The 21491-nt window shown below is 44.1% G+C and overlaps 1 protein-coding gene across 2 annotated transcripts in view; it reads right to left on the bottom strand.

The window, feature by feature from the left end:
* The window catches only part of LOC110087635 (vigilin), a 57304-nt gene extending 37062 nt beyond the window's left edge, over positions 1 to 20242 (bottom strand). For both annotated transcript variants that reach the window (XM_072976992.2, XM_072976993.2), the window contains exon 1: positions 20025 to 20242. The gene's annotated coding sequence lies outside the window, so the exon portion shown is untranslated. The remainder of the gene's footprint in view (positions 1 to 20024) is intronic.
* Between the last annotated feature and the right edge of the window lie 1249 nt (positions 20243 to 21491).

The raw sequence follows: 21491 nt of genomic DNA, 5'->3' as shown, positions 1-21491 counted from the left end.
ATGGAAACAAGAACCATTTCTGGATGGAATGAAGTCTACAAATGTCCCTAATAGATCAATGATTTTTTTAAAAAAATCAAACTGATTCACATCACCGTTTCCAAAAAGATTTGTAAATTGATTTTTTTAAATTTAAATTGTCAAGGAATTTCTATTTTTCAAATTTTAAATCATGAGTTACCTCGCAATTTAAATAAATTTGATTTAAATCAAATCCACCCTGATATACTGCATTAACAGCCTAGTGTACAACTAATTTGGATTCAACAAAGCATTACAAATATTTCAGTTTCTCCATATATGTAGTTCTGTTTGCACAAATTGTTTTCTATGGCTTTGAATCCTCAGGATATTGTACATTTGTGCTCCTGGGACAGGACTGGCATGTATGCGTGCTAACACAATGAGAGTCAACCCACCTGCTATTTATCCCTGATCCTTCTCCAGCATTTGTGCTCTGCAATTATCTGCCATTTGACTCCCTACTGTTCTAAAAGGCCCTCCCCATCATGATCTAAATCCTGTCCTCCTTCAAAAATCAAACCAAATATTTCCCCAGGATCTTTATTTCTGCTCTAGCTATGGGGAAAATGCACAGAAGGCCCTTGACATGAGCTGGACCACCCCAATTCCAGCTGAACCGGAAGATCGCTTCGCTCTGCCATATAATTTGCCTGGCTTCAAAAGTACCACAACTTGGCGCTCATTTGGATCACTTCCTCTAGCCATCATTTAGCCCACAGGCAATCACAAGCAAAGTTGTGTAAACACCAGCAGTCCAGTGTAGTTGTGGGCCAAAGTCAGCCTTGGCAGCTCAAACAATATTTCCCTTTTCATTATGAAAGGACTGGAGTCAGACATTGTTCCGTTCACACTGCAGGACAGTTAAGAACTGAACACACTCAGCCCTGGTTTATAGATGTGTTTTCCTTTTCCCATATAAACATGGGAGTAATAATATCCATCTGGATTGGCAAAAACTCCCACGAGCCTCTGCCGTAAACCAGCTCACCAATGCTTCTGCTGAAACTGGTACCTCTCTGAGGATGGTTCCCGAACCTTTGTCCAGGTTAATGAATCACTGAACCAAATGCGGAAAATAGGTGCCACTCTAGAAGTCATGTGGCTACAATTCCCATCATCCTTCAGCACTGGCCATACTGGATAGGGGTGGCGGCTCATGAACTGGGCAGGGCTGATGATGGAGGAATGCCTGAGGGGGCACAGGTTCTTCCACCTGATGTAAACACTACTGTCCTCTGTAGCTCACTTAGGTTTGATTCTGTTCCAATATTTATAGGTATTGGCTATGTAAAAGTTCCTCAGTAGACCAGGGGTAGTATAATCAAGGGCACTTAGAGAAATTGACCGTACGCTAAAGGAGAGCACAGAAAAGCCACCTTTCTGATTACAGTGGTGCCTCGCTTGACGACTTTAATTTGTTCCAGCGAAATCGCTGTAGAGCGAAAACGTCGTCAAACGAAACAAAAAACCGCATTGAAACGCATTAAAAATCGGTTAATGTGTTCCAATGGGCGAAATACCTAATCGTCCAGCGAAGATCCTCCATACGGCGGCCATTTTCGGGTGCCTGTTAAGTGAAAAATGGCTCCTAAAAACAGCGGGGAGCCATTTTGAGCAGCCGGCGGCCATTTTGAAAACTCGACAATCAGCTGTTTTTATCATCTTAATGCGAAGAATTGGTTCCTGAAGCAGGGAACCGATCATTGCAAAGCAAAAAAAAAAACTCAATTAAAACATCGTTTTGCAATCGCAAAAACATCGTCATGAAGCGGATTCGTTGTTATACGGAGTAATCATTAAGCAGGGCATGACTGTATAAACCTCCAATCCACCAGCATGCAGATTCTAAAAGGTTTAGTCCAAATTAAAAGGAGAAACTTTCTCACCCTGCTCTGAACGCAAGAATCCCAATTAGTTGCCTGAGGGTTTCGGCTGCTTCACTCAACTAGTTAAAGAAGAGTCTCTCTCCTTGCAGTCAACTTTGCTTCCCCAGAGAGACCTCCCAACAGGCTGATGACAAGGAATCTGTTATGCCCTTGCAATCAAGACCATGTGAAGTGAACACAAAAAGTTGTCTTTAACGGAGTCCAGCCCTTGGTCAATCTAACCTAGCATTGGGATGGCAGCCACTCTCTAGGACATAATGATGATACTTTCACAGCCCTAGCTAGAAAAAGCCAGGAATTATGAGTGCGTTCTTTCATGTTTCTGGAAATTCTGCAATTTCCAGAATTCTCCAAGAATCCCCTAGGGAAAGTTCAGGGAATTGCTGGCCACAAACCACAAAGACTACAACTCCTAACATCCTCCTGAGCTCTTGGCTGGGGTCACATGATGGTCAGGCGGTTGACCAAGCAGATACAAAACGATGCTGGGAGTCATAGTCTTGCTACCCACCAGGTCATAAAAAAGACACCTCCCAAAAAACTATGATTCTCATGAGGCATTGTGGCAGGAAGGAGGAGTGAGAGGAAATGAAATCAGTGCCAGAGGTTAAATAACCTGAATAATGTATTCTAATACAGAAGTCTGCAGATTTGCGCTTGTGGACCATAATTCCCTGAATTCTGCCTGGTGAATTCTGAGATCTGCCATCCAAAAACAAGAAAAAAAATACAGGACTTAAACCTGGGACCTTCCACAAAATCAGTGCTCTAGGTAAAGCTTGCACTGCAACCTTCGCATTGATTTTTCCAAGTACTGCTAGATATAAAGTGCTGAAGCACAGAGGCTGTTAGTGAACCACGAAGTCTCTTAATTGCAGACAAGTGTAATGAGCTGGACACCAAGTCCAGCTTCGTGGGTCAGATTGCTACACACCATCGGGGATGCCCTGGGCTCGCTTAACGACAGATGGGCTTAAAGCACGAAATGTGTGCAGCCTGACCTCATATGTGTACCGGGGGTGGGGGAGAGACATACCCTATAAAAAAGCCATTGGGCTCCACAGAAGCCCAGCCAAGGGCACAGGCTGGCAGCTCAGCAGAGAACAGATTCAGTGACAGCTTGACTGTCGTCTGGCTGGCAACCAAGGGGCCTTCCTCCAAAGCCAAACAGCCAAGATGGAATGAGGAAGGAAGACAGGCTACCTGCAGCCATGGCAGCTGAAGCCTGGAAAAGTTCCTTTTTAAAAAAAAAATTCAAGTCCCAGCACACCCCAGCTAGTAGGGCCGTACTGGCTGGGAAGAGTGCCAGAGTTGGAGTAACTAGCCATTATGGCACAACTGGCCCCTTGGCCATTGAGCACTAGTAAGTGACAACACAAAGCAAATGTGTATGTGTGTTCTTGTAAACATCTGGTTGCCCACTAGTGGGAACAAAAACCTGGGCATAGATCCGAGTTGAGAAACACTAGCTCGGCGTCTCTGCCTTGGACAGCCTCTCCACGGGCCTCTCCCTCCTCCCCGGAGACCACAAGCAAAGGGACAAAAACTGTCCCATTGATCCAAAGGGATGTGGCTTTTCCTAAAGCCTATTTCCTGTGCTGATGGAGAGCAAGAAACAACAACAACAAAAAAGGTTGCCCACCACCGGCTTCAGTCCTACCGCCACCCTGAAGGAGATCCCCCCTTGCTTCTCAATTAAAAGCAACTCTTGATGTAACAGATTCACAACCTCCTGGCTAACTACTGGAAGCCAGTTCCGGTGGACAACCAATTTCAAACAAGTCACCTTCCACCCATCTTTTCCCCTTAACCTTCTTGGCAAACTTTTCTTCAGCCACACACAACCTCTTAAAATGTGGAGGATTTCACTGGAAAAAGAGGCATTGTTTAGCTTAGGTTTGGCAAAAGGGGGTGAAGCCGGTGAGCGTGTGAACTTAGAAACACCTGAAACTTGTAACCCCCCCCCCCCAAGTTCTGCACAACAGTCTCTTTCTTTAGAAAAACATATGATACTCAACCCTCCCTACAAGCTGTTCGTTTCTTTATTGCATTTATATCCTACCTTTCTTCCATCTTGAAGCCCAAGTTCCGGATTTATTAGTTTGTTCATTTATAGGCTGCCTTTCTTCAAATAAGGGGACCCATGGCAGTCCACAATATTTTAAAAAAAACAGAATTTAAAACATAATATTTAAAAAACAATTGAACTATAGGCTAATTAAAATACAACTGGATGATTCGAAGCAAGTAAACATTAAAAACTACCTTAAACTTAAAAAAAAAAGCATTCTGGAACTCAATCAAGATTGTTAAAAGCCTGCCTGGGTTCCCATATGTCCCACTCCCATGCAAACACTAATCAATCCAAGTGCTGCTGAGTTTTAGATTACGGCCTCAATGGCCTTCTACCCCATATGCTGGGATCTACGGTGGATAGAGGGACCAGTGCTAATTCTTCTATCTTCCAAGGTCCCAGGAAACAGCTTGAGACCCTCTGTTAAGCCTTTATTTTTCCTACATGACTTCCAAAAATCTAGGTTTTTACGCAACTGGGATACTATTAGAGACGCGGAGCAGATCCCAGCATGGCTGACACGGTGCAATTTGACCAGAGGGTGCGGAAAAGAGAGGAAAACTCCATTCTCAAGCAGTCTCATACCAAACTCTTCAGACAACGCTTGGCACAACTGAGAAACTTTTCTGAACACATCTGTGCAGGAGGAAGGTGGGGGGGGAGACACAGAGAGAAACTTCAGATTTGAGTTAATGAGATCCCACGGCTTCAGCAACTCAGTCACCCCAGAGAACGCTTTCTTCCAGAAGTTGGTTGGTAGTTTGGCATGCAGTAATCATTGCCTGTGGCTGGGGGAGTGAACTAATTACCGACAAAGCTGATGGTGCTCTGCACTATGAAGTCTTCAGATTGTGTACAGATGCCATCAAGAAAAGCAAGAAATTCAGAACCCAACAATCACACTGCACAGACCATCATTTTGTGTTCCATAGAGTTTGGTGCATTGGGTTTGCAACCTCATCAAAGCCTGGCAGCCGACACTGGGAATAATCCTGTCAATGTCCAGTGAGCTTGGTACTCGGGCAACAAGCTGGACTCACAGATTTTCATCTCAAGGCCCATCCTCACTCAGCAATTTCCACTTTCCTGGTTTCCAGAAAGCAGTTCTAGCAAATATTTCACTAAAACCAACCAACGAACATCTGAATAAACCCTGTAGGATTCTAGGACATAGTTCTCCAACCTCGTACTCAACAGATCTACTGGGCTACAATTCATACCACCTCCCACCAGAGTGGCTATAGGCTGGGTGGTAGCACCACTTATCTGAACAGCAGAATCCTGGAGGGAGGAATATTTTAGAGGAATAAGTATTTAACTTGCAAGTCAAGAGAGATGAGTAGTATTTCTATTTGCCCTCAAAAACCAGCGATACCACTAGCTTTTTGACCCCAGGACCATCTAGGTTTTGGTGACTATTTTAAAGAAAATTAAAACCAAAGGGTATAGAACAGTGGTTCCCAACGTTGGGTAACCCAGATGTTCTTCAAATGCAATTCCCAGAAACCCTGGCCAATACAGCTGGTGGTGAAGGCTTCTGGGAACTGCAGTCCAAGAACACCTGGGTTGTCCAAGGTTAGGAATTTTTGGTAGGGTGGATATAAATAAAGTGACTATTGTATGGATGCTAATTACTACAGGGAGAAAGAAATGGACATGTGGGCAGAAAAGGCATTAAGGGACCTCTTTGCTGCATGATAGCATGAAACCCAACCTACATCCATCTGACTTCTCCAAAGCAGAAGAAACCACCTACCGCCTTTCATAATTAACTCTCACCCCACCAGCAAAAATTACTTCGACCACTGATCTTTCATTTTATAACTGCTCCATGTAAAGCTGAGTTTAGGATAACGGTGCCATGGAACAGAACGGGTCTGAGGAAGAGTAACCCAAACCCCGTTCTCAAGTTGCCAAGTCTTCAACCAACATTTTGTTCAGAACACCACAACCCTGTGGTTTTGGGTGAATCTACAGGACTGTAATACCTGTTCCCTGTTCTCTAGCAGGGAAAGGACAGTAGGTGTCTCCATGAATGGGATGTCAAGAATCCCCACAAACTGACCACAGAGAGAGCAAGGGCAAGGGGGGAAGAGGGAGAGAGAACATCTCTCAAGTGAAGAGGGAGAGACGCAAATTAGTTTCATCGACTCTCTTTTCTGGACTCATTCCTTGCAGCAAATGTCTGTCTGCAAGTGGATTCCCGAACACACCTTGGGCAACACGAATTATAGATCAGTGCTACTAATTTGAACAAAGAGACAGCCAGAAAAGATGCAAAGTGAATTTTAACAAACACACAGCCTAGGGACAACGTACAGGCGAAAACAATAATATTTGGCAAAGTGTATAGGACTGACCAAGTATTGGACAGTCCCTTTCCTGGTCTGTTTAAGTCTCCAGAAATCAGGAAGATGGCATGGAGGGGAGGTAACTATGACATTATAAGGACATTTTTACATACAGTGGTACCTCGCTAGACGACAACCTCGCAAAATGACAAATCCGCATGACGATGAGGTTTTGAGATCACTATAGCGATTCGCAAAACAATGATTCCAATGGGCGATTTTTGCTGGACGATGTTTGGGTCCCTGCTTCGCACACCATTTCTTGCAAGACGATGATTTTGCCACTGATAGGCACTTAGCAAAACAGGTGTTTTCGGGACCGATGCTTCACAGGGCAGCCATTTTAACAGCTGACTGGCGCTTCGCAAAATGGCTTCCCTATGGGCGATCTTCGCAAAACGATGATTTTCCCCCATTGGAACACATTAAATAGGTTTCAATGCATTCCAATGGGGAAACGGTTTTTGCAAGACGATGTTTTTGCTAAACAGCAATTTCTATGGAACGGATTATCGTCGTCATGCTGGGCACCACTGTACTCACTTTTTACTTCCTCCCATAGACATTCTTTAGAGGAACAGGAATTATAAACTAGACAATTGAGGATCAGAACATACCTTTATTAGGTGCATACAGTATGAAGACTCATCCTGCACAACTTTTCCTGAGCTTCCACATCCACAAACCAAGAAAACGCTTGTGCTGGGATAGTTAAAACAATGTCACTGCCATTCACACATTCTTGAGCTCATCTCTCTCATTTAGAAGCTAGAGATTTTGATGGAGACCTGGAAGTACATACTTGATATTTAATTTACACTGGAACAGTGACATTTTCACATTATAATTTCCAGTCTACCCCACCATGTTCAGAAACAGTTGTACAAAAAACATAAATTCTGATGTCTGAATAAATGCAGGTTAAACGTGTGGATCTTGTAAGTGTGTATGCTGGGGAGTGGGGGGGGGGGAGGGGAGATGACCAGGAGCGGAAAATTAGTTGGTATTAAAATTAAAGCGTGAGGAGCTCTCAAATATTAGGACTTGGGATCATCCAACAGAAGTGAGCCTTCTTAGAGAACCGGTAAAGCAGAGATGGCTTTACTCCGGCTTTGGATTCATTCAAGTAACAGCCGCCATGGCTGAATTTACAAAGAACAAAACTCTTATTGAGTTGTTTTCCAGGATATCACCCGAGACCATTTGCTCAGACTTCTCCAGAGCCTTGCGATACCAAGAGTGCTTTAATTGGGCTTGGCGGGGCCTCAAAGGGCTACGCAGGTGCAGATGCTAAAAACAGCTCTTATTTTCATAGTGGCTGTTTCTCCACTTGAGCTCAAACAGACAGCAAGCCACAAAAGAAGGAAGGGAAGGGTGCATGTAATTTCACCAAAGTGCTTTTAGCACTTTGTCAAGCAGAATGTGGGCATGGCTGTGCTACTCAGGGGATTCTGGGAGTTGTATTGTGAAAAAAAAAAAGAGAAGAAAAGAGAGAACCTCTTCTATCCTCTAAGGAGAGTGCACACTTGTACTGCACAAACAGCGATCCACTGGTTATCCATTGCCACTATCCTGACTTCTACCCAACCACTCACATAATCACTCCTAAACTTGAATCTATGAAATAGCTCACTCTTTGTCCAAGGGTGTTGGGACCCACAATCCGGAAACCCAATCTTCCAGCTTTGCTGAAATCAATGCACATTCTAAGTCTGGCCGGTGCCAATACGGAAGACCATACAAGAATCATCTGTAGATCATCCTTTTCTTAATGGTTGCATCAAGGCAAGATATAAATGCAACAAAATGCAACTCGCAAATATGCACTTAATACGTACGGTATTTTCCCTCTCACACTCCCGAGTAACACCTGCCCTCCCAAATGTGATCAAACACAACCCCCAACATGGTGAGTAGCTACAGTGGATATAAAAAGTTTACACACCCATAAAAATGTCAAGTGTCTGTGATGTTAAAAAATGAGACGGTACAAATAAGTTGAACAACAAACTGAAATCTTTTAGTTGGAAGGAAATTAAAAAGAAACCTGAAATAATGAAAGTTACTTTTCTTCTGTACAAGCCCCAGAGCACCTCAACCAATATGACTTCCAACTATGCTAGGAATCCTAGAAACTGCGGTTACAAAAAGTAACTACATACTTCTAGCTCCAGTTCTGGTTAGGAGCAATTTGAGTCAGCAAAACATGATCTACAGTTTGGTATTCCACATGGATTGTGGGGCTTCCACTGACACTTCCTGAATGGGATCCCTACCAGCTTAACAGCTTGACCCCTGAAAGTACACTGTCAAAGCTGACTTAAGTGCAAACCTGTACTTAAATTTACATTTTTCTCATTTCAACAAATGTAATTTGGTGACACACCTACCGCCCATCAGCAGATTCCCATTAAATCAGGTGAGCGTTTGACATCTAAACCAATGTTTTCAATTATACTTTGCCAAGGAATCAAGAAACTGCGTAATATTTCTGCACTCTACATGCAAGGGAGTTTCAACGCCCCCACAATGGCAGTATGTGAGAGCAGGAACCCCATTGGATGGACTAAAATGCCCTTGAACCGAAGTAACTCATTCAAAGAAGAGACTTATAAATCAGCAGCGGCTGGGCAGGATGAATAGAGGAGATTAAATAAGCAATAGGGATAGTTGGCATTGCTGGGTTTCTTGCTGCATCCCATAGCAAACCAGATTGTAGACGTGGCTTCCAAATTGTCTGGCCACGCAGATGGACAATCTATGACACTTACAGCCCTAGCCATCCTTGGCAAACATTTTACGGTATGCCTGGTTAGTAGCCAAAAAGCACGTGGGCCTAGCTGATGGCTGCTAAGCTGTTAGAGGAAAGAACACTAGGGGTCCTCAAAAAGTGACTGTGACGGTAAGGAACCGAAGAGACACATTCTTGGGGTGAAGAATGTGAAAAGCTAGATAACCACACTGGTTCATCAGAAAGAAACCAAAGTTCAAAATTCACCGGCAGGCAATGTGGGAGAACCACTTAAAAATTCCACAGAAGTCTGCAGCCTTTCAAGTTCTCCAGAAGTCTTCTACTGGCTAAAAGATACTGAAGAAGAAAATAAGAGGACAAAGTAGATACACTTGAGAAGAACAGGTCTTTCAACACCTACCTTCTTACCTCGCAACATGGCATGGGGGTGAGTGAGTGCACTGAGAATTACTCTTTGTTCTCCAGTGCATCATCAAGAGCTGACTTAGAGTCTGAGTATAGTCCCAGAAAGTCAGTGGTTCCCAACCATAAGTCCTTCAGATGTTCTTGGACTGAAACTCCCAGAAGCCTTCACCACTAGCTGTGCTGGCCAGGATTTTCGGGAGTTTGATGTGGGGTCGCAAGGTTAGAAAACACTGCTCCAAGACATAAAGAAGCTCCCTGGTCAACCTGTAGAAGTGGATACTCCTGCCGTAGAGGGTTCCTGCCAAATGCTAGAAATTTTTATCCCTGGGGTGGGCACAATGTGGCCAAATTTTTTCCCATTGCTACTCCAGCATTCTTCGCCACTGGCTCTGCTTGGTAGGGCTTAACAGGAATTGCAGTCCAAGAACACCCAGAATTCTGCACTTTGACCACCCAACCTGTAGCATCATAGAGACATACTCCTGTATTCCTCCCCTTTGGATGCATTTCTGCCAGCCTTCAGTTTCAGTCCCCTAACTGCAGAAACTGCCCCAGAGCGTCACATGATATCCACTGCAATAGACATTTGTTTACTACTGATCACCTGATTCTACCTGTTGAAGAGGGGTAGAGAAAAGCCACCCAAACATATACGAAACAGACTTGTTAGGCAAAGCAGATTAAGCTTTCTACCCTTTATTCATCCAGGCACACACTACATAGGATTCTGGTGGAATGCTTCATTATCTGCACACTTTTTCCAAAGTGGAAGTGCTTGGCTGGGCCTTTCAAGCTTCACCAAGGCCCAACATTTAATATTTATAGGCATCTCAAACAGTTCACAAATATCATTAAACAGATACTGTAAACAAATCACTTATACAGTACATGCAAGACGACATCAAACGCTTTCCTCCAGCTAAATGCTTAAAAGGACGCTAGGGAGCTCATCCACTTTCTTTACCATTTCACATCTTCCCCAAAGGCTGGGGGGAAATGTTTTTTGGACTACAACTTCTAGAAGAGGGATGAAGATTTCTGGAAACTATGACCTCAGAAAGTAACTTTTTCAAGCCACGAATGTCTTATTGATCAATTACAAAAGCATTCCTTTGAATACACAGTTTAATGATCACTGTGTTTATCCAGGTGAATCTGTAGTTGTGCTTTTTTAAAAAAAACGTAGATGAAGTTAAGTGTGTAGAACAAAATTCAAAAACATGCCACAAACTTACATGTTGGAGGAAGTGGAACAATGTCACACTGCCACCGCAAGCTATATCTAAGCATACTATATCTCCACCCTTAAGTGTGTTCCCAGAGCAATTTAAAGTAAATCAGAACCACCCCAAACATTTACTTCATCACAATGTAAAACAACAACATAAAAGAGCATGCAAGCAGAACTGGAACAATGCAAAGCATAATTAACAGCCACAGAGACTCGTGTGTATGAACCACAGAAACTGAATGAAGGGTCTTCCACATGGACTCTGAAGAACGATGAAGGTCAGAAACTGAGGTACTGTACCACTTTTTATAATGCAACCAGGATTCTGGTTGAAAAAAACATTCATCTGAGCTCTGGATGAGGCCCATATCAGGAAAACTTTCCTAGGTAGAGTGCTCCACGTACATGTTAATGATAAATTGTAGACATCGACCAGGTCTCCATGCAGAGGCAGAATGAGCAAACGTGCATCGTCTTCATGGCAACCCAACACCTTAGGATAAACACGCACCGAACACAGTAAAGTCAGATGTCCTGGTTTCAAAAAATACATCTAAATGTCCAAACTAAACATCTGAGCACAAGCCTATGGCAGGCCAATGCTATATCAGCAGGTGCCAATGCAGCCAAAGGCATTTGTTTATTGCAAACCTTGGAAGTCATCATTTCTAAACATTTGCTTATGAGGGCAGATTGGTTTAGGTTGCATAAAGGCCATATGCTACAATACCAAACTTTCTGAAAAGCTACAATCTACTCCACACATTTCAACATCAAAAAACCCTGATGTTGGGAAAGGGTGAAGGCAAGAGGAGAAAGGGACGACAGAGGATGAGATGGTTCGACAATGTCATCGAAGCGACCAACATGAATTTGACCAAACTCCAGGAGGCCATGGAAGACAGGAGGGCCTGGCATGCTCTGGTCCATGGGGTCACGAAGAGTCAGACATGACTAAACGACTAAACAACAACATGGCTGCAAATGAAGGAACAGGCCAGGTAGGTGGGACTTGTTCAACCCAGTAAGGCAGCCCATCTAGGAGAAGGAAACCTCTGACTTCAAATCTCCACTGCCTTGTGGCTATATTCACTGATGGAAAAGGTTTCAGGAGTCAACCTCGAGGCAAAATCCGGAGCCGGAGTCCCGGAGGCAGTTCGTGTCATTCTGTCAACTCCTGTGACATCGCTGAAAGCAGTTGTATTGGCTCTTGCCTTTCCACTGGAGTATTTCAGTGATGTGGAGAGGGGGGGGTTGCTGGTTGGGTAACAGCCTATCCTACATATTATTTTACCCAGGCTTCATGCTCTGGGAAGGACACTCAAGCTTCGTGTACAGCATCAAAACACTAGACGCTGTTCCAAGTCCTCCATACAGAGCATGTTACCATAGTCTCTCAAGACTGAAGGATGCCTATGATGGATGGTGATCACTGCAGATGATGACAGCAGCCACAAAATTAAAAGACGCCTGCTTCTTGGGAGGAAAGCGATGAAAAACCTAGACAGCATCATAAAAAGCAGAGCCATCACCTTGCCGACAAAGGTCCGCATAGTTGAAGCTATGTTTTTTCCAGTAGCGATGTGTGGAAGTGAGAGCTGGACCATAAAGAAGGCTGACCGCTGAAGAACTGATGCTTTTAAATAGTGGTCCTAGAGGAGACTCTTGAGAGTCCCCTGGACAGCAAGGAGATCACACATATCCATTCTAAAGGAACTCAACCTTGAGTGCTCACTGGAAGGACAGATCCTGAAGCCGAGGCTCCAATACTTTGGCCATCTCATGAGAAGAGAAGACCCCATGGAAAAGACCCAGATGTTCGGAAAGGGTGAGGGCAAGAGAAGGGGATGACAGAGGACGAGATGGTTGGACAGTATCATCGAAGCTACGAACATGAATTTGACCCAACTCCTTGAGGTCGTGGAAGACAGGAGGGCCTGGCATGCTCTGGTCCATGGGGTCATGAAGAGCTGGACACGACTAAATGACTACACACTTATACTGCAAGTGGTGAAGTCCTGACTGGTTTCTCTCCTATCTCTCCTTCCTAGGCAACCTCAACCTTTCAGACTCAGGTTTTGCATCCATATGGACTAGACTCTAACAGTTTATTCTTAATGTGAGTCAGCTGTCTGTGCCTTCAGTGAAAGTCTATACAGAGTTGGCTGTACCGTTCTTGGCAAAGGTGGAACAGTAGGACATGAAATTTTGGGGGGAGGCGATTATGCAGACAATACTAAATGCAAGTATTAATGTGTAGAGTTTTTTAAGTCGTTAAGTCATGTCCGACTCTTTGTGACCCCATGGACCAGAGCGTGCCAGACCCTCCTGTCTTCCACTGCCTCCCAGAGTTGGGTCAAAGTCATGTTGGTCGCTTCGATGACACTGTCCAACCATCCTCTGTCGTCCCCTTCTCCTCTTGCCTTCACACTTTCCCAACATCAGGGTTTTTTCCAGGGAGTCTTGCCTTCTCATGAGATGAAGTATTGGAGCCTCAGCTTAAGATAAGAGATACTCAACTTGTAATATGATTATATGCCAGACTGAAATTGTATGGAGCAAGCCTTACTCCAGGTCCTTTCCCTGCTTCTACAGGTGTTAGATTAGTAAAAGTAAAAGTCAACCTGCATTAGTATGAACTAGATAAACAAGAAAACTAAACTTGCTTAACACACTTTAAACAACTCCTAAACTAGTGCTGCATTAGGTAAAAGTTTGAATTTGGCATGCTTTTGCACAATTAATGTGATTTTTGATGTTGTATGCATGCTGATAATTTGTCAAACCTTGGCTCATACGCCATTATTTTGAGAGCAACACATGCAAGTACTCAGGTCATCTGTCAATCTTTTTCTGGTATCAGATTTGATATAATTCAAAGCTGAAAACAGCTGCTCACAAGCATAAAATGATGCAAAGTAAGAAGAGCAATCTGAAGTGCTTTCATTGCCTTAAAATTTGGCAGAGAATTCCACACTTTAAGGATTTCATTTTCAGAACTACCAACTGTGTTGTCCTTTGTCATCCCTTCGCACCATCTTCTCCAGTGTTGCATGCAGGTCATAGAATTTATTTTTCCAGATAGAGTTTTCCTGAAAGTCCAGTAGCTCCATTTCCAGATTTCCAAAATCTAACCAGCGTAAGCAGGAAAGATCAAGTTCTTCAAATTTGGCTTTATCTGGAGAAGAAAACAGAGGATTGTCTCCATCTTACGGAACTGTAAAAATCTGTTCCTAAAATTCTCCTTTACAGCTGCTACAGTGCTAGAAAATTCCTTGTAGATTTCCTGATGGCTTGTAGGATTGTCTGTAAATGTTGTAGAATTTCCCAAATGCATATTTAGATTTGGAAAATACTTCAGCTGCCCACTTTCAAGTTCTCTCTCAAAAACCTCCAGTTTTCTCTCAAATGTTCTGATGTCACAAAACATCCTTTCTGCTGTTTTCCTTAATGTGGCTGAGAAGGCCAATTCGAGAGTGACAATCCCTTCCACACTGAGGACAAATACAATCTCTCCCCTGTCCAGCTCCCTGATTTGGCTGATTTCAAGACTGCCTCTTTGCCTCGGCCTGCTGGACAAGGGTCTCTTCAAATTGGTAAAGGCCATGACACACCGCCTGCCTTGAACGCTCAGAGGTCATTCTGTTGAGGTCCATTCCTAAGGCCTTCAGATCCTGCTTGCAGATGTCCTTCTGTCGCAGCTGTGGTCTCCCTCTGGGACACTTTCCCTGCACTAATTCTCCATACAGGAGATCTTTTGAAATCCCGCCGTCAGCCATTCTCACGACATGCCCAAGCTAATGTAGACATCACTGTTTCAGTAATGTATAAAAGCTAAAAATTCCAGCTTATTCCAGGATTCCATTATTTAGAACTTTGTCCTGCCAGGTGATACCAAAATATGTGTTGGAGACAACACATGTGGAACATGTTCAACTTCCTCTCCTGCCATGCACAAAGAGTTCAGGACTCACTGCAGTACAGGAGTGTGCTCAGGACACAAGTTGTATAGACCTGGATCTTGATATATGCAGTCAGCTTCTTCTTAAGCCATACTCTTTGTGAGTCTAGAGAACATGGTAGCTGATTTGCCAATGTGTTTATCCAGCTTGACATCTAATTAAATGCACCCTATTTATAAAGCTTATTAATTACATTGAAATCCTGGACTTGTTTCCTCCAAAGTAAGCCACCCTCAGAAAAGCAGCTATATATAGGAATGCAAACTTTTAAAGTGTTTACCTACATTTTATATGGCTATATACATTTTATATATCCTGTAAACAGGATCTGCCTCTGGGAAGCAATGGATTCGTCGTTAAAAAATCGCTCGTTATGCAGGGCACCAATGTAAAGCAAATTAAGTGTGGACTCTCACTAGAAGCTAAAATAACCAAAGGGTATTGTATTACAGTGGTATAAGACGACAAGCTCACTGGAAAAGGCAGCAATGCTGGAAAAAGTGCAATGCAGTAGGAAAAGAGGAAGACTGCACATGAGATGGATACAGGCCCCCACTCATGTGCACCTGCGGGGAGGACATTCCTCAGAGGCTCAACTGCTCCACGGTTCCAAAAAAGTTGGGGACCGCTGTTCTAAATGATGAAGACATCCAATACCACCAACATGTAGAATTACTTTATTACAACAGCTAGATTCTGAGAGGCATGGTATAAACAAGGAACTTTTCTACATTTTGCACTACCCTATCAAGATAAGATACAGATCAAAAGACAAACATTAACTAGCAAATAAGACGTTAAAGCTGGATTCTAAGAGAAACACCACCCAAGACTGCTCTAGGGCAGATGTTAGGTCAACAGGCATATTCAGCAGAAAGCCAGCTGCATGCTCCCAGGGACAATGTCTCATCCTTCCACCAATGCGTAGTGACACAGCTTCTACAATACAAAGTTGGGTAGCTTTTCCCACCTCTACTCCAAGCCAGAACAAACCAAAATCTACTTTAAATCAAGAGAAAAATCTTCTGAAATGAATATATATATATATATATAGAAAAGATTTTGGGACATTTTTTCTGGTGCTTAATGGTTCGGCCAAACATTCCTGTTTACAAAAATTAATTGTTTTACGAAATTCCTGAGTAACAAATTGGTGCCAAACTTTAAATCTGAAATTCAGCAAGTCTGATGCAAATTTGAAATAGGGAAAGAGGGGCATCAATAGAAGAGAGTTAAATAATGCTGGAAGTAGATAAGCCGACAATCACAGCACAAAGATACAGCTACTTGGGTGTGCAAAAATTAATACTGTATATCAACACTGTTCAGCAAGATGGTTTGATTTAAATCACAATTTAAAAATCCAGTTTTGTGATTTATATCAAAAGATCATTTTAAAAATCTAAATTATGATTTAAATCAACTTAATTTCTGAAAAAGCCATTAATGTTTTACATTTACACTGCTATTCAGTGTTTCATCCCTTTACAAATGTTGAAAGGAAAATATACATTGCTAAAAAAACCTTGAAGACAAGTTTCTCTAACAAAACTAATGCCCATGTAGAAAGCTGGGTCTTAGATTTTGTCTTACATTTCCTACATGCCCACCTGTCTGCAGCAGGCCAAACAAAGCCGTTGCATCTTTTTTATTATTTAAGAAATGTGGGATCATTCTCCCTTCTTTCTCTTGAATCTGCAGCCTCCTTTCGCCTGTTTGTCCCTCGTTGCATCTCAGGAGAACATTCTGCTATCTCCAGCCACACAAAGCTGGCAAGTCTTCTGAAACTTGAACATCTCCCTAAAGAGGTTTCCATCTCAACTGCTGCTCTTCATTCCACAGAGAGAGCCAAGGAGTAGGAAGATAAGAAAGAAAGACGGTAGCAGAGACATACACAAAAAAATCTATAGCCTTTCAGGAAAATCTTCTACCCTGGATTATCACAAAGTCACTAAGCTCTTACAAAAAATCATGAAATTCAGACACCTAAGTCCAGTTTTCCTGGATCAAGGAGACCCAACCAAGAACCTCCCTCTTATAAAGGGGACTGTCAAATCCCAGTTCACTTTTAAGAACCACATACACCTGAACCTATAATGAACTGGTCAAACAGGGAAATGAGGGCTAGTCACTCTTGTGTACGCTGAGATTTTTTTTCCAAACAAGAACCAGGACAGTGTTGAGGTTTAAGCAGAAATGGAGATTTGTGGCTCTGTGCATTTTTCTTGCCTGGAATACCTGCAGTTCAACAACATGTGGAGGCTACAGGTGGCCAACCCTGGATTAGCACTCCACTAGGAGCAGTAAATTCCAGGTTGAAACTCCAACTCAGCCATGTCATTAACAGGGTTGGCCTGGAGTAATCAGGTTTCTCCATCTAAAACTACTTCACAGATTACTGTGATGATAAAACGGAAGGCCTCTGTGATATAAAACTAATTTTAAATCCAGCAAAATGCAAACAACCTTAGAAAAGAGTATTTATACAGTGAGGTCTTGACTTGAGAACTTAATCCGTATTGGAAGGCGGTTCTCAAGTCAAAAAGTCTGTAAGTCAAGTCTCCATTGACCTACAGTGCATTGAAAACCGATTAATCCTGTAACAGGCCGTTTTCGTTCCATTTTGGTTTTTTTCTGGTCTGTAAGTCAAATCTCAGTCTGCAAGTCAAACCTAAATTTTGTGGCCAGAGAAGTCTGCAACTCAAAAAGTCTGTAAAAGTCAAGCCGTCTGTAAGTCAAGGGTCCACTGTATAACAACTAATGGAAATAATAAAAATTCAAAAGGAGACCTGCAGAAACAATGGCCTTCCAGATTTGGCTGTGGACTCCACTTCCCTTTGGGCAAAACCAATGTAGAGGCATGATGGTAACTGTAGTCCAGTAACCCATCTAGAACTCCACGGATTTCTATCCTGCTCTAAGTACCTAAGAAGGACCCTCAATGCTTTGAAACTGTTGACAGAAAAAGCTAACATAAATCATAGGCACCAAATAGATATGAAGACCTTTGCTCAGTTATACCTCATACCAGCTGAGCATGAAATGAATCAAGCAGCCAGAAAGGCACGTTTTGGAGTAACTCAAGATTCTCAAGCATGTCGTAACGGCCTCTCTGGCTCCAGCCATTTTGTGGATCCCCTAATGCTCAGGTACATTTCTAGTGCCAGCCACAGGGTTACTTCCATGTACATCAGCTTTCGCTACAGGCAAGTGGACAATGTAAAGCTGTATATCAAGTTGGGAAAAGGATTGCAGTGTACAGTACCTATAAGTGACGTGAAGGCCAGTCTTTTATAAGAGAAGCAAACAGGGAATCTCCAGCTCAGCTTGCCTCAAGTGTTTGTTTTCTTGCTCTTATACATGGGAAACTTGACCAGAATACAGATAGGCTACAGTACCCACTGCTCAAGAGTAGGATGAAGCCATCTTCAGAATCACCAACTCCTTGACAAGGCTGGTGTAGAACGGCTGTGTGAAGCAACAAGAGTAGACATATTTCTCCCAACGGTGTTTTCTCTTCACATGTGAAATTTAGGATCGTCACTCCCATCCTTCTCAAAACAACAGCAACCCATTCCATAGTGGATTTCTTCCTCTAACAAATCCTACAGTTCTCACGGTTAAATGCAAAGGAGCTTGACCACCGCCATGGCCAAAAATAGTAAAGGCTGATAAAACCAAGTCACAAAATGCTTATTCATATCTCACACTGCAACTCTGCTGCCTACATGTTGAGGACAAAATGCAAAGCTTAAATACTGCCCTCTCCTCAGCTTTATTTGATATTCTCAAAACTCACGGCCTGCTGCAGTCTTCAAGAGAGACTTCATGAAGGAAGGAAGGAAGGAAGGGCCATGCTGTTGCTATTTTAATCCATCATGCCTACAATCCCCTTGGTTTCTCCTCATCGTTCCTCATACCTGCTTTCATTACATAGCTGAAAAATTCCAATTCCTTCTCACAGACAACCTGCAAAACACACTTGCTCCCCCCACAATATGCCCCCCCAAATAATGTTCAATAAAAACCCCAAACTCTGCCAGCTCTTTCATCACTCAGGCATACTTCTAAACATCACACCTTGCACACAACACTAGCATTTCGCTGGGGAACCCCCACTTTGCAAATATCAGTCACTCTCATTCTGGTGTCTTTTGCTATCCTAGACTCCATCAGATCTCACCTGCTGAAGATCCTAACCCCACCACTATCATCATCCCACCCAATTCTTCCTGGGGGAACTGTGTAGATAGGACCTTCTCCAGTAACACTCATTCCAGAGGCCATCACAAACCTTCTTTATCTTCTGCCTACTCAGGACAGATTCCCTTTCTGAGATTCTACCACCAAAACCACTTCTCCTCAAGGATCCTCTTTTCCGAAAGACCTCCCCAAGCCCAGCAAAGTGTCTCATTTCCAAATGACCTCCTCTGGGGAATAAACCCCCTCCCCTCAACACCAGATGACTTCCAGACAACCCCACAACTACCTCTACTGAATCATACCTGACCTCCATCTCTACTGAAGATCTTCCTCCACCTGCCCACCCCAATGCTCTTAACACCCCCTTTGGTTCACTCCCTAAAAAGACAGATCCCCACATCAGGCCCTCCCCCATATTAACACCCCTCCCACTTTGGGCAACTGCCCTTTAACCCTTAATACTGGAGCCCCTCCAGCAAGTGCTCTCTTTTTCTTAACCCTTCGCCCCCCCCCACACAACCCCTACCGATATCTGAAGGAAATGTCTTTAACCCTCTCTTTGCTGGAGGCCTTTCCCCACTTAACCCCCCCATGCAACCCCTTTCTCCCCCCTCCTTGGCAGACACCCTGGCACTGAACGTTTCTCCTTATGATCATCCCCACTATCTCTGCGGGGACCCATTTATCTTTCCTTCTGGATGCGAGAGACCCTCCCTCTCTAACCTTCCCCGGGGGGGGGGGACTCACCTGCACCTGATACCCCTCCCCGATCATTGTCACCGCGAAGACCCGGGAAGGAGGGGGGGGAATTGCATCCAACCCCCTCCTTGCTAATAAAAAAAGGCAAAAACCAAGCCTAATCGCGTCCAAGGTGAAGCCCTTTCCCCTTTTTTTGCAACGAGGCCTGCTTCCTGAGCGCCGTTCCCAGTCTCTCCCCCCCCCCAAAAAAAACCTCCTCGCCTTGTGCCATCGGCTGCCATCTGCCTCCCCTGCAGCCCTGGTTGGGCCTCGATGCAAGCCGGGCCCTGGATGCTGCGGCTGTGCAGGAGGGCCCGCCCGCCCGCCGGCACGCACGCACGCTGGGCTCGCAGCCCTGCGCCTTTCTCTCCCCCTCGCTCGCCCGCCCGCCCGCTCACCTGCGCTGCGGCGGGTACCACTGCTGGGGGCTCAGCGTGGCGGCGGCTGCGGCGGCCACCGCTGGGGCCGGGAGGAGGAGGAGCAGGAGGGGAAGCCGCAAGGGGCCGGGAGGCTGCGGCGGCGGCGGCCTGCACGCAGCAGCAAAAAAGCGGCTTCGGTTTTTTCCCCCCGACGGCGGCTTCTCCGGCGCCGTCACTCGCGCCGCGGCTCCTTCCGCAGCGTCCGCCCCCTGCCGCTGCCCGGCGCCGACTGACAAGGCGCCGTTGGGGCACGCCTCCTTTCTACGGCCCCGCCTCCTAGCCCTCCCTCTTACCCACTCGCCAAACTTTTATGAAGGACACGGCTTCGACCTATTCCTTCCTTGTCTTCGCCGCTTCCTGGGCCAATCAGTGCCCTCGGCGGACAAGCCCCGCCTTCGCTCTCCAAAACAAGGCAAGGCACCGCCTACCCGACCGAGCTACCCCCCCCCAGGACTCGGCATTATAGCGCGCAGGCGCCGGCTAACCTTTTGGGTGAAAACGATACACGCATGCGCTCCAGCTCAGAACATTTTTTTTCAGTCTCCGCCCCCCTTTAGTTTATAGAGTTAAGGAAAAAAGGTGGGTGGTCGCCATGTGAGAGGCAAAGGCAGGCTATAGAGAATGAAAAAAAGGCCGATATAAAGCAGACGTTGCTAGGAGCAAAATAATCCCCGTAAATACATCAAATTTAAAAATAAAGTACATGGAATGAATATTTAAAATCCTTTAATTTACATTACGTAGTATAGTTGTCTTATGCATTTGAATTAAAAGCCCCTCATTTTCATTTGATAACCGGATGTATATTATCCATCTGTGGCTTCTTTGACTCTGACTCTTTGGACTGTATGTATATTTTTAATAGTGTGTTGTTAGTTTGAGCAGCATTTATTTTGTGCCAAAGCGCTATACGATAACAACAATACAATAAAAGTATAATCTTTTATTTTTCTGGAAGAAAAATGTGGGGAAACTACACCATTCATTTAATTTTGCAGTGTTAATCCTGGACAAGTCCTTGAAACTATTATGGGGTGGTTGAGGTATGTGAAGGTATTTGTTTGAGTAGCTAGCTGGCTTCCTTTCATAGATTAGCTGAATAATGAATGGCATGTAGTAATCACAGTAAAGACCAACCTGTTCATCCAGATCTGACCACTCTGGTGCATGTTCCAAAATACAAAATTTCTTTAATCAAAATATTTTTAATCAGGATCACCAAAACAGGTGCAAACAACAATATGAAACTGACACATTCCAAAGCCAGTGTCATATATTTTACATATTTTTGGAGGGGGGGGAGTCGGTGAACAGATAATTTGACGTAGGAAACAGCAGAGTTGTTGATAAGCATAGGTAGAGCTTCAGAAACGTTTCAGTTTCCAGATTTGCAAACTTGCTTGCTGGATCCAGCCCAATCTCTCCAATGGAGCAAATAGGCTGGAA

Source organism: Pogona vitticeps, chromosome 6, assembly GCF_051106095.1.
Source record: "Pogona vitticeps strain Pit_001003342236 chromosome 6, PviZW2.1, whole genome shotgun sequence".
In the NCBI taxonomy this organism is placed as follows: Eukaryota; Metazoa; Chordata; class Lepidosauria; order Squamata; family Agamidae; genus Pogona; species Pogona vitticeps.
The sequence above is the reverse complement of the archived record's forward strand: the minus strand, read 5'-3'. Positions and strand labels throughout refer to the sequence as shown.